Genomic DNA, 15123 nt, shown 5'->3' with positions numbered 1-15123 from the left:
TAAGCTGTTACAACATGTGAGAAATGTCAGTGTTAAGAAACATTAAGGTATATAGCTGTACATTTTCATAAATTTCACCATGGCAACAGTGGTGGGCTACAGCTTACGGTCTTACACACAATTCTATTTGTCAGTGTGATAGTGATGTCTTAAGTTGAGCATTGTTATGTAACAGACACATTTACATTGTGACAAGTAATACATTTCCCCCTAGGGGTTGAGTACAAAATATAACTGGAGGCTGCTGAACTACGTCTGTAATTAAGTATTGATAGGTTCTTATCTTAAAGGGAAGTGTTTCTTTTACTGTTGAACTACTTGAAGGCCTTAGCCTGGACAGCAAAGTATGTTATGTTTTTCACATTACTGTATCAGATGTTTTTTTGAGAGTTGCATTAATCAGTTATGTATTCCAAACACCTAACTGCTATAACAAATGCCATAAACAATTGAAATGGTACACAAATATACATTTCTGTGTATGAAAACTTGTGTGTAGTGTCATGTCCTTTGCATTGTGTGTGGGTATATGTTTCATGCAATAATTCTCATTTGTAGGAATGAATCCAACACTGGACATTTTAAAAGGTGGCACTTGTAGGAACAACAGCTGTTTGATATGCTGCGCACTGTCTATATATACTCTTCTTATACATATCTATATGTACTAATATCTTTATATGTGTATACACACACACACACACACACACACACACACGTATATATATATATATATATATATATATATATATATATATATATATATATATGTATGTCTACATATATATATATATATATATATATATATATATATTCATGCGTTGGGGTCAGGTAAGTGTGAGTTGTTTTTTTTTTTTTTTAGGGGTTTTTATTAGTGTTAGGGTTAGAGGGGGGAGGTTAGGCATGTATGCAATAGTGACAAATATTGGGGTTAAGGCGGTTTAAGTGAGTTAGGGTTAGGCAGGTGGTGAGGTGTAGTGTGGGATAGGACCTGGACTTAGGTTAGGGGTTAGGGTTGGTAGATATTAGTGTCTTATTAGTGTCTTTATAGTGTATTATTGTTTTCATTTGTTTTTGTTTCATTTGGATTTTCAAGTTTTGTTTTTTCAGGATTTTTTTTTTTCTTTCAGGATTCTTCTTTTTTCAATTCTTTTTTTTTTTTTTTTTTTTTCAGGATTTTGATTTTCAGGGCTTATGAACTTTAACACACACACACACACACACACACACACACACACACACACACACACACACACACACACACACACACACACATACATCTACATATATAAATACATTTCACTACTGTTGAATGACTGTGCTGCATGATATGTTTGAGAAAACATCACATTTATGCGCAGTTCAAATGGCGCAGTGGTAAATCACTACGGCTATGGTGTGCAGGGTCCTGGGTCTGATACTTGCAAGGGCTGGTTATTTTATTGCCTGGCAGAACAAGGGCTGTTGGATGCAGAGTGACTAAGGCACTTTTAAGCAGTTGTAAGTGGGTTTGCATAGGTTTGTGCAATGGTAAGCAATGCTAACTTCCTGTTAAATATCCTTACAGACAGTTAGCCTTAAAAGTGCTTAATCTGTGTAGGCATTTATTAGCGCAGTGCAAACAGGCTTAAGCCTGCTTACTACTACTTAAAATTTCTTACTCTGTTACTCCCGCTCTAATTTCTTTAAAAAAAAAGAAAAAAGAGTGATAGGAAGTGGTGAAAAATGGTGCACGCAGAGGGAAAGACAATAGGGGAAGTAGCTAGGGATGTGCAGGACGGATGTAAGGAAGGTCTATTGCTGTCCATTTCTTCTACAGCAACAGCTGTGCATATAAACTGAATTTGGAGGTAGATTTGGACACTCAAACCCATGAGAGAGAGGTGAGGACAAGAATAATTTGTTGTGAACCCAGTTAGACCAGATTATGTGTGTCTAGTGGACACATGTGCAAAATGGAGAGCTATGTATAGGGCAAGATTTTTTTTTGAGAACAGATTGCCCTCTTTTCTTTTTTTAAGGTAAGAGTGGGATGTTTGTGAAGGATAGTAAGTATACTTGGGTAGGTCGGTTGGGTAGGAAGAAAGACAAGACAGCATACAGGGGCAGTATTTGACACATGTGGGGGGTAAACACCTTGGATGGGGAGGGGTGTTTGGAACTCGCAAGCCCATGAGCTCCCAAATGGAAACAGTGGGATTGAGGTCCCCACCCATGGGCAGTCAACACTGCTCCTTAATGGCCCTGAAGGTGGCTGTGCTGGGGGCTGGGTTTGAGGGGCAGGCTGACACTCTAAATTCACCATGCGGCCCTCAAGATGGTGGAGCAGATCTCCAAACTCCCTGTGGAGCTCGCTATGCACCAAGCCCCGGACCTGACTATGGGTGATAGTTCCTATCTGCTCCCACTCCCAAGGATGGGTCAGCCCCACCCCCTGAGGTGGTTCTACCCAAAGGTGGTGCAGGACCAGCAGACGAGGATGTCCCAGGGTGGATCCCAGAAGTGCTGGATACCAGTGCCATAGCTAGATGAGGTGGGAGAGGTGGGTCCGCTGGGAACAACCTTCCCAAACATGCTATGGTGTTGCAGTTTTAAAGCATATGTGGGTTCGTAATAGTCAACACAATCCAGTATTAGTTATAACAGCATGCATAGATATTCCCATTAACCCAAAATACCAGATTTGGAACAATTGCATACCAATCAGAACAGATGCATATATGGAACCACAATGGCCATTAAAACGGCATTCAGGTTACATTGATAGCAACATGCCACTAATGATAGTATTTCAACATGGAACATTAATAGAACACATTTCAATATTTATTGAAAAATAGGACATATGTCCCAACAGTAGATTTGGTGTAAACATACCCATTGATTTGTGTATTTAGATTATTGTTGCCGTTATGGTGGGGGGGAGAGATGTCAATTAATAACTTATATAGCCTTGTAGTTCTCACAACTTTAATGATCATTGCTCTAATCACTACAGTACAAGTATTATTACACTAACCTATGGCGTTGGTTTGTCCAGTGGTATGTTTGTAAATAAGTGTATACTTCAACTGTATTATAGCTAAATTCTACATTTCTTACCTGGTATACCTGTGTAGGAAATGTTTGTTAACACTGCCTGACTGTTTCGACACATATTCCCAGATTCCGAGTTAATATGATGCACATACCTCTCAATCTCTTATTGCACATCTCTAGTCAAAGCTTGACAACATAGGGGTTGAAATAGGACATATTTTGAATATTGCTCTCATAAACTTGGAGGGCTGATAGAGTGAAGGGATTTGTTTTCATATACATTTTCTGAAGGTTTTGAGGTCTGAAAATCAAATGTATGTCATTATTTGCTGACTACAAATCTGCGATCATCCCACTGATTTGCCAAGGGGACAGGGGAACAGGCAGAAAATATCAGCCAATTATCTGGACATTCTGAAAGGATATGTACAGTTGAGAGGTATGACTATTCATACAGCTTACTACCACTCCCAGGATTCATACCATGGCTGTCTGATAAACATACCACAATGTAACTGTCAGCAGAGTGTGCTGTTTGAATATTGCTGTCTATCTTTTCAGTGTTTTCTGTCTATGTCTCTCGTGGTTGTACAATCTGACCTTGTAATTACAGCAGTCTCATATAGACATTCCTAGACATATTTTTATGCAGCACAGTGTGAGAAACAGTGGTTGACACAACAGTACTATTCTGACATCAGATGTTCTGAATGCTACATGTCAACCATACAATACCAGAGTAAACACTACCAGTCCAGGATTCGATCTTTATTGGCAGGCACATTTTTCTTATCTGACAGACCTGTGGAGGGAATGTTTATTAATACTACCTGACAATTTCTACGCATATTCCCAGATTCCAAGTTAATATTATGCACATGCCTCTCAATCTGTTAATGCACACACTCTGGTCATATCTTGACAACATACAATACCCCACTAGGGCATTATAGATAAGCTCACCAGCTTAAATATAAACCCCTATGTCACTAGATGGATTGTAAACTGGCTCAAGGACAGAACCCACATGGTTAGAATTGCTGGGGCCATGTCAGACTCCAAACCAGTTACAAGTGGTGTCCCACAAGGCTCAGTTCTGGGAACTCTCTTGTTCGGTATATATTTCTCGGAGGTACAGGCCAACACGGAAGCTCTGTGGCTGACCAAGTTTGCAAATGACTGCAAACTGGGCGCCATAATCGACTCTCCAGCCAACACAAGCATCCTCCAAAAGGGCCTCATAGAAACAGACAACTGGTGCCAGAGCCATGGTCTCAAGCTAAATGCCAAAAAGTGTATAGTCATCCCCTTTGGCAAAAACAAAGTGCCCACAAATTACCACATAGGTGGTAATCCATTAAGTACAGAAGAAGTAATTAGGGACCTGGGGACCCAAGTTGATAGCAATCTCTCATTTGACAACCACGTGGCCAAAGTGGTTAGAAAAACATTTTATATAGCCCACCTAATCATGAAGGGATTCACATCTAGATCAGGGGAGGTCATCTTGCCTCTTTACTCATCCCTCATCAGGCCCATAATTGAGTACAATGCCCCTTTTGGGATGTACCTTACCAAACACCTACAGCAACTGGAAAGACCCCAAAAGTACCTCACCAAGAGGATCAAATGGTTCAAACAAATAACACATGCCTGGTTAAAGAAACTCCAGCTCTACTCAGTGGCATACCGCCTGTTCAGAGGCAATTTGTGCCTGACGTATAAAGCCATGTCCAACCCGGAATTAATGGACATGCTGCACCTCAGAAAATCCAAATCCCATCGAGCTATGCGCTCGAGAGACTTGAACCTCAGCACTGAAATAAATAGGACATGCTGGAGGGACAGATTCATAACCCAGAGGCTCCCTTCACTCTGGAATAAAATCCCAGTCCAGGTAAGGCAGAGTCCCTCATTGACTCTCTTCAAGAGGAATCTTGATGAGTGGATGGGAGATCGTAGGTTTTCCCCGGGTATCACTTCTGTGTCACTGTTAGACAGAGGCACAGTATACTAACCTCGAAAAAGGGCATAGCAAAATAAATTTAAAATGGGTGGTGATAGCCAAAAACATTCTGGCTAGGCTTATAAATGCCCTAGGGCAGATAGCCTAGTATGAACCTATGAACCTATGAACATGGGAGTAGAAATGGGACATATTTTGAATATTGCTCTCATAAACTTTTGGTGCATTGCTAGAGTGACAGATTTGTTTTCATATACATTTTCTGAAGGTTTTGAGGTCTGAAAATCAGATGTATGTGATTATTTGCTGCCTAAAATTCTCAGATCATCCCACTGATTTGCCAGGGGGCAGGGTAACCGGCAGAAAATATGAGCCAATTATCTGGACATTCTGAACAAATCTGTACAGTTGAGAGGTATGATTATGCATACAGCTTACTACCACTCCCAGGATTCAAACCATGGCTGTGTTTGCTAGAAATACAATAATTTAAGTCACAATAGAGTGTGCTATTTGGATATTGCTATCTAGCTTTTCACTGTTTTCTGCCTAAGTCTCTCTCGGTTGTACAATCTATAGACTATCTGCTGTATGGCGTTGATTCATCATTCATTACATATTATACATTTGTTTACTGTCCCTGACATCCCCAATGTGCTTTCATTGCATTTATTCATGTGTGACTATACTGCATGGAGCAATTGTGTTTATATGGGGATTTCACAACTTTATTACACTGACACCTCATATTAGGACCTAATGTAGTACTCCAGTTAACAAATATATGTTATTTAGTAGGTAATACAAAAAACATTGTTTATGCACTGCTGTCACATTTAAAATGTGAATGGGTTACAGTGGGGAGAAAACCAGGAATGGCTGCTCATAAAGTGTACGCTCTAACCACTACAATATTGCAGTACTGTTTGCATTATATGTCTCTTGCTATTTAACTTCTTGTGCTGTTTAAGCTGGACTAAGCATAGCTAAGCAATGTGCACACCTGCACAGCTACGCTTAAACTTGATCGCATTTATAAAAAAAAAGTTTTGTTGTATTATTTTAGCTATACCCTTCAGAATATTCCTGCTAATGCTAAATCATGTACTTTTATCAGGTTTCTGCTTCATCGTGGGTATATCTCTCAACCTCTTGGAACAAAAACTCTGGACAAACCCTACAATGAAGGGGAAACAAATAAGGACAGATTTTAAATATTGCTCTTACAAACTTTTAGACAGTTGATATACTGATAGATCTCTTGCATTACCATGGATTTTCTGAAGGATGTAGAGTCTTTTAAACTAAAATGTTTGTCATTATTTAATGACTTCAATCCTCAGTTATTTTCCAGAAAGATACAGATTTTTAGGAGGAACACACCAAAAATATGAGACAAACATCTGGACATTCTGAGAAAATCTGTACAGTTGAGAGGTATGTTCCTGACGTGTTGGGGTGTTATGAGCATTCTCACTGATTTTAATTGCCGAAAGGCAATTCTGGAGTGCAGGGGCATACGTATTGTGAGAGCTCTGCTCTCAGACACACCCCCTGCACTCGTACATGTCTCCATGTAAGTTTAACAGCACAGGCAGTGCGCCTTCATGAATATGCAAGGCGCACTGCAGTGCTGTACAGGAGCAGTCCCTGCCATGCAGGAATAACTTATTCCTGCATGATTGCTTGCTGAATCCCAGGGGTTATGTTTTTAAGAAATGACATTTGATGGGTAACTATACTATGGTAGCTCTCTTAAATGGTGTGACATACAAATAAAGAGGGTATAAATATAATTACACTGGGATGTTATACAGTATATAAACATGCACACAGCAATAAAACACACGGTGTATCAACAAAAAACTGAACATTGTGAGATCATTTGGCAAATGAATCTAAGAATGTATAGAAAAATTGAGGTTATTAACAAGCAATCACATTTATTGAGAAAGTGGAAAAGTGTGCAAAACCACATAATATAACAAATCACTCTCCAAAGGTGTGCAAAAGTCCTGGAAGGTACAAATCATACTCAGGTAGATAAAAGGCACAAAACATGATGAATGACGTACAGAGGGCAAACAGTATGCACAGCAGAGATGAATAAGAACATGATAGTAAGTAAGAATGTAAGACAGAATTTAATAAAGAAAAATATGTATACAAAATCTCTGGTACTTAGATACATTGCGGTCATGATTGTCTCTACTCTTCCCATTTATTGTGCCTGCTCAATGAACCATGATGCAGATTAACAATAACTGTGGCCCAGAAAGTCTGCACATTGGACAGCTTATTAAATATCTTGGCTGCAGCCACAGAAAAGGCTGTGGGAAAAACATGTAGGAATATAGTGTAGCGACAGGGAACTAAAAGGTGTGTTAGTGATAGTGCATTAAGCATGAGACCAAGGGTGCATGAAACAAACTTACGTGCACAGTTTCAGCAAGAGAAAAAAGGCATGTCATAGTCCTAGGGGTGATGAGGCATGTGTGCTGGTGTACATTTTGATGCAATGATATATATGTGTGTGTGTGTGTGTGTGTGTGTGTGTGTGTGTGTGTGTGTGTGTGTGTGTGTGTGTGTGTGTGTGTGTGTGCGTGTGTGTGTCTATGTGTGTGTGTGTGTGTGTGTGTGTGTGTGTGTGTGTGTGTGTGTGTGTGTGTGTGTGTGTGTGTGTGTGTGTGTGTGTGTGTGTGTGTGTGTGTGTGTGTGTGTGTGTGTGTGTGTGTGTGTGTGTGTGTGTGTGTGTGTGTGTGTGTGTGTGTGTGTGTGTGTGTGTGTGTGTGTGTGTATGTATAGAGATACAGATACAGATATATGCAGAGAATATAAGTTAGAGAAATTAGATGAAGTCAGGAGTGTAGAGAAGGTAGAAGGGCTACATAAACAGACATAAAGGAGGTAAAAACACAATCAAGGAGGTGGAAGACGAGGATAAGGGGACAAGAAACATGCAGATATAAATATCAACTAACCAAAGATAAAAACATGTAAAATGACACATAATGGATGAGTAGAGAAATGTACAAATATATTAAAATAGTAGAAAAAACATCAAAGAAGTCTGACCACTGTACCTGTGCTATAATACAATGTCCAGGAAAGAAGGACCCTACTGTAACAGTAATACACTTACATGCAACCCACATGGGACATGAACCTGCAACCCTCCCTACTTATAGATACAAAGTGTACCGTTTTTAGATTGAACTATAGAAGAAGCCTAACAAAAGGTGTGAGAGGAGCACACAACATTTTGTTGTAGATAGTTTCCGAAGAGAAAAAAAATGTAACCGTTAGGAAAGCTGAACTCACGACCCTTCCCTCTCATAATGTAGTGAGACAAAAAGGTGTCAGGGAAGCTTACAGCAGTTGGTTGTGACACACTTACAGAAGACAGGGGAAAAGAAGAAATTAAAATAAATTTAGCCCCAAGAAGACTTGAACCCATAACTCTCTGCACTTATAGGGCATAAAGTGTATTACGTATAGGCCAAGCTGCAGAAGTACTAGGAAAAACCTAGGTTAGCACAGAGCAGTTGGTCGTGACCAGCTTGCAGAATGAAATAATAAGAGTCAACAACTCATCAGGATACTGCCTTTGAGGTGAAGTCTATCATCCACAGACATACTTGGCAGTGTAATATTTTTAAGACAGAACTACTCAAATTCTGATAATTGTACCATACATTACGTGCATTTGGCAGAGTAATATTTTTAAGACAGAACTACTCAAATTCTGATAATTGTACCGTACATTGTATCTGCAAACTGTCTCGTAACAATGTTCAGCTCATGCATGGCCAGTGACAGTTGAGGCCAAAAATACATAATGTATGACAGTGGTTGTACCTCATATTTAGAGATATGGAACCTAGCAGCCCAGATCTTTACTAAACAATGAACATAGCCAGTTCTCATCAGTTGTAATGTACAAGGCTAGCAATGGTAATCTTTGCAGTCTGCTTTGCACAGTACAATCACAAAAAATAAATGATTTTGAAGCCCTAGGTATGCATGTGTGAGATATGTTAATCTATTTTTTGACTTGATGAATGGGTGGAAACAAGAGTATAGAAATGAAATGTAAATGCGTAGCAAGCAGTTGGAAGAAGAGAATGTGAAAAATAGGTAGTGAGCAGAATACAGAATGGGGCACATAGGGTATTTGTGTGTGTGTGTGTGTGTGTGTGTGTGTGTGTGTGTGTGTGTGTGTGTGTGTGTGTGTGTGTGTGTTTGTGTGTTATTGGTTCCCATTTTTCATAAATACTTAAAAGGTAAGATGAGGAAAGAAGTAAGGGATATTAGAAGAAGGTAAGAGGGTTTGGTTAGGTAGAAGGTGAAGAAAGCTATTACTGACTGAGACTGATGAACCACAATGAGAGAATAAGGAATACAAATGGTGAAGGATACATCACACAGACAAAGAAAATACAATAGTGAAGAGAGGATCGAGAAATCAGTGGGAGATTACTAATCATGCTGGTTGCCATCACCACAGGACTCTGTCTCAGTTTTTGGAGACACTGCTGGACAGATTTGCAACCCAAAATATTACCGGAGGAGGATAATTATCTGGCCAATTTGGTCATTCAACCTCCTCTCAGTAATCTTTCTCACGATGTCTGTTAACAACCATTATGTGACAGAGGTATCATCTCCACTTGTACTGTTACTAGTAAGTACAATTGTCTTAGCATCTAGTACAATGCTACCTGAAGCAGGTGATACAGGTAAGGCAGGAGGTATGGGGGCAAATGTGGTAGGCTGAAACCCAGATGTGCTTGGTGCTTCTGGTGATGGTGGCAGTGCTGCTGCTGCCAAATTTGAGGGGACAACAGGCCTTGCCAGTGGGATGGTTCAGATGATGATGCTTATAATAGTAATATAGGTGGATGGTAACAAAATAATAAAAAAATAAATAAAATAAATGTATGTATTAGAAATGATAATGAAGAATAGGGTGGTGGAGAGAAAGAAGTTTAAAAACAATGAAGCTGATATATATTTTCACTGTGATAAAGTTAAACCTAATATAAATGAAAGACCAACAAACACTTCTCAACAAGGCTGTTAATATAGACAACTGTGAGTGTGACCTGAACCAACATCCATCACCACCAGCATTCCTAAAGGTACAAGATTAATTTAATGCGATACCTAGATAAAGCACTTGGGTCTGTAGTCCAAAACACAGTAATAGGATGCCTGAGATAAATATACATATAAAAAGAAAACATTCTACTCACGCATATTTTTCACTTACAGGTTATAAGTGAAGAAACAAGCATATTGGCAAAGATTTCCATGACATAGATGTTCTCTCACTAAACAATGCTGTTCACACACACATACACACACACACACACACACACACACACACACACACACACACACACACACACACACACACACACACATATATATATATATATTGTAAATTGTGTGTAAAGTAAAAGTATAAGTAAAAATGACCTGAGAATAACTTACACTACCATTATATCTATTATTTACTAGGACATATAAATATAGGGAGTTCCTCAAGATTGGAGACATGCGCTTATTAAGCCTGTCTTTAAGGGGAAAAGGGGAGTAGGACTAACCCAGAGTCATATAAATCCTTAAGTCTATTTTCATGTTGTGGAAAAATAATGGAGAAGGTAATATTGGATAAGTTATTGTCAGAAGTGGATTGGATGGGACGTGAAGCCATATATCAGCATGCATATGTTGAAAATAGATCTATTACCACCTGTAACATGATGTTCTATAACAATATAATAACAGCTATGAATGAAAAATTGTGCTGTGATATGATGTATATAGATTTAACTTCAGCATTTGACAGGGTCATATACAAACACTAATCAATAAATTAGTACAACTAGGTATTGATGTACTGTTGATAAGATAGATAGCTGCATGGCTTACAAATAGGACATGGCAAGTATCACACACCAACTGGATAGGTGAAATCCTTGGTTACAGTCAAGGTGTCCCACAGGGCTCTGTCCTAGGACCTTACGTGTTTAGATTGTATCTTTCAGACCTTACTTTTTTATCTGAGATGTTCTACAGTCTATATGCTGATGACCTGAAATTGGGTAAACTGATTACAAGTATTACAGATAAGGCATGTCTGCAAAATAATTTGTCTAAATTGACCGTTTGAGCACAGGAGAATAATATGTTGATAAATACATCAAAAACTAAGCATATGAGATTTGGGAGACATAAACTGAAAGGTGAAAATTTAATACAGCACACAGTGATTGAAACTGTAGACTCATTTAAAGACCTGGGTATATGGGTAAATTCAGCTATGAGCTTTTCTAATCATATCAACCAATTGGCTAATGATAGTTATAGAACTATAGGTTGTATAAAAAGTTTTTTAAAGTCTAGGAAATCAAACATAATGAAGTCATTGTTTGTTAGTTACATTAGACCCAAACATGAGTATGGAATAACAATATGGAAAGCATAGATGGCCTGCACCTGTCACCTTTGGGATTCTGGATACTGGCTAAGGCTCTTGCCACCCCTATAGTGCCTTTTTTAGGAAAGATTCAAATGACAAATTCAACACTGTAGCAGGTACAAGCAAGCAAAATCTGAGGGTAATGCTACTTAATGCTAGAAGTCTAAACCTCAAAATGCACTCACTCGAGGCACTCCTTTAAATGGAGAACATCGACATCTCTGCAGTGACAAAGACCTGGTTCAAGGCTCCAGAGAGCACCCCTGCATTATGAGGCTATAATTCATGCCACACCTTCCGGCCACCTAACCTGGACTGAAGCACTAAAGGTGGAGGTGGATCCATATTCTTTAAGGATATCCACACCTCTCCACTAGTTGCTCAGCATAATGCATCCGAGATTATCCAAGTGAAACTAACTCTGGGCAAGACCACAATCCAAATTGTAGCTTGCTACAGATCCCCCCACCATGCCCCAGGATTCCCACTCCTCATTTCTGGATACACTGGAAAATATTAGGGTACAACCTAACACCCTAATAATGGGCGATTTCAACTACCCCACCATTAACTGTGAAAACTACTCTTGTACCAATTCTTGTGCTCAACGTTTTCTGGAATTCATAAATTCCAACGCCTTGGATCAACTTATCCACACCCCCACCAGGGGCAGCAATATCCTAAACCTAGTCATTACCAACATGGGCAACACACCAGAGGTCAATTCCTCATTGGTCAGATCCAACCACAAGCAAATCACCCTAAACATCCACATCCCACCCTCCATTAGGGAAGCCACCTAAAAAATTTCTCCAAAGCCAACTTCACGCTTCTTAAGACAGAAGTGGCAAATGTCACAACACTCATGCTGACGGACAATAGAGGTACGACTGCTGAATCCTATACAATTGCACTTTATAAGCACTTACACAAGTGCATGGATCGTGCAATCCCTGACAGAACCAAGACGTTATCCTCCAAAAAAAGGAAGCCAATCTGGTGTTCCCCTGCCATAAACAAACTCTACAACAGAAGAAAGAAACTGTTGCAAAAAAGAGTAAAATCCCATGACTGGAGGAACTCCTTGGCCAGCCTCAGTAAGAAGCTGAGATCCCTCATAAAATCCTCCAAAGCTAGTTATGAAAACAAAATCACCACTGATTCTAAAGACAACCAAAAAGCATTCTATAACTATGTCAGAAATCTCAATGGCAACACTCAGATCTGCTCTGAGTTACAGCACAATGGCACTAAATATACAGAAACAACGGATATTGCCAACATCCTGGCAGATAGGTTCAGTGCTAACTTTACCCCCTCTCTCATCCCCTATAGGGCCCCTCTCTATACAGGAAGAATGCAAAGTTCCTGTAATCACGGCTGCACAGGTAAAAAACACACTCTCCAAAGCCAAGAACACAGCATCCATGGGACCTGACAACATCCCAGGCTGTGTTCTACATAAATTGCAGAACGAACTTGCACCCCACCTAAGTACCATGTTTAATCAGAGCCTCACCTCAGGCTTTGTGCCCACTGAATGGCACACAGCAACAGTTGTCCCATTCCACAAAGGGGGAGCCACCACGGACCCCAGGAACTACTGCCCCATTAGCCTGATGAGCCTGGTCTGCAAAGGCTATAGAATGTATCATCATGAAACTTATAAGCAATGACATTGGTAATCTCCAAACTCTGGACCCTACCCAGTTCGGGTCTCTAAAAGCCAGATCATGTCTCCTAAACCTGATAGACTTCTTTGAAGTGGTCATCAAAGTCATAGATGAGGGTAAGGTGGTTCACACAGCCTATTGAGATCTCGCCAAGGCTTTCAACACCATCCCCCAAACTGGAATTATAGATAAACTCACTAAACTAGGTATAAATCCCTATGTCACAAGATGGGTTGCCAACTGGCATACTAACAGAACCCACACTGTGAAAGTAGCAGACTCTAAATCCAACTTCAGACCAGTGACAAGTGGAGTACCACAGGGTTCAGTCCTAGGTCCTCTCCTGTTTGGTATCTACTTCTCTGAAGTAAAGGCTAACATGGAAGGTCTTTGACTAACAAAGTTCGCAGACGACTGCAAACTAGGAGCCATGATCAAAACTTCTAATGATGTGGACATCCTACAAAAGGGCCTCACTGAGACAGATGCCTGGTGTCAAAGCCCATGGCTTCAAGCTCAATGCCAAAAAGTGCATTGTCATCCCTTTTGGTAAAAACTCTGTAGCCATGAACTACCTCCTAAGCGGTAGTCTACTTAACACCAAAAGTGTGATAAGATACCTTGGGACACAGGTGGACAGTAGTCTCTCCTTTGATAATCACATCACCACCGTAGTCAGGAAATCCTTCTACATGGCACACATCACCACAAAAGGTTTCTCATTCAGGAAAAAAGAGGTCATTGTTCCCCCTCTACTCATCACTAATTAGACCCATTATAGAGTACAATGCCCCTTTTGGTATGTACCTCACAAGACATCTGCAACAACTGGAAAGGCCACAGAAATGCCTCACAAAGAGGATTACTGGCCTCAAACAGATGCCCTACACAGACCGCCTCAAAAAACTCCAGCTTTACTCTGTCGCATATCGCCTACTCAGAGGCGATCTCTGTCTAACATACAAAGCTATGTCAAACCCAGAACTGTTGGACATGCTCCATTTAAAAAAATCCCAATCCCTCTGAGCTACACGCTCTAGGAACCTAATCCTTGTAACCACAATAAACAGAACATTCTGGAGGGATAGATTCCTGTCCCAGAGACTTCCCATACTCTGGAACAAACTACCTATCTATATGAAACAAAGCTCCTCATTAGCACTCTTCAAGAAAAATCTTGGTGATTGGATGTGAGATAGGAAATTCACCCTGGGGATCACTTCTGTGGCTCTGCTTGACAGGGGCACAGGAAAATAATTTTCTTGGGTGGCAAAAGCCAGAGTACCATTTGGCTAGGCTTATATAGGCCCTAGGGCCAATAGTCTAGTACCTACCTATGAACTTACAGGAAAACAAGCATGAATAAACTGGAAAGAGTACAGCAGACATATACCAAGGGCATCCCTGGATGTGAAAATCTAAGTTATTATGAAAGACTAAAATATCTGAACTTGTACAGTGTCTCTTACAGATATTTAAGAGGAGATCTTATTCAGGCATATAGGGCATTTAGGGACAACTACCTCTGGGAATGTTTGCGATTATCAAACAGTACTAGAGAATCATCAGATGACCTATGTAGAAGATTCTATAGGAATGAGAAGTGTACTTAATGGTTCTCTGACAGAGTAGCTGATGCTTGGTACAGACTACCAAACTACATTAAAGCCAGTATTACTTTAGATATTTTTAAGAACAGCCTGGACATTTATTATGGGAACAAGTGTTTTGGTATATTGGCAAGCTAGAAGGGCATTAATGCCCGTGCTTGAAACATTTGTATGTATGTATATATGTATGTATGCATGTATGTCAGGAGGAAGTACTCTGTACTGAATTATAATGAAAAAAGAAACTGGAAGATTGAACATGCAGACATCTTCCTGATGTGGGAGCACAGCCTTAACATCCTGATCTGCATGTCCAAGCATATGGCAGGATGAAAGGTGAAACACACT

Source organism: Protopterus annectens, chromosome 2.part2, assembly GCF_019279795.1.
Source record: "Protopterus annectens isolate FY-2018-M chromosome 2.part2, PAN1.0, whole genome shotgun sequence".
Classification (NCBI taxonomy): domain Eukaryota; kingdom Metazoa; phylum Chordata; order Ceratodontiformes; family Protopteridae; genus Protopterus; species Protopterus annectens.
This window is presented reverse-complemented; position numbering follows the sequence as displayed.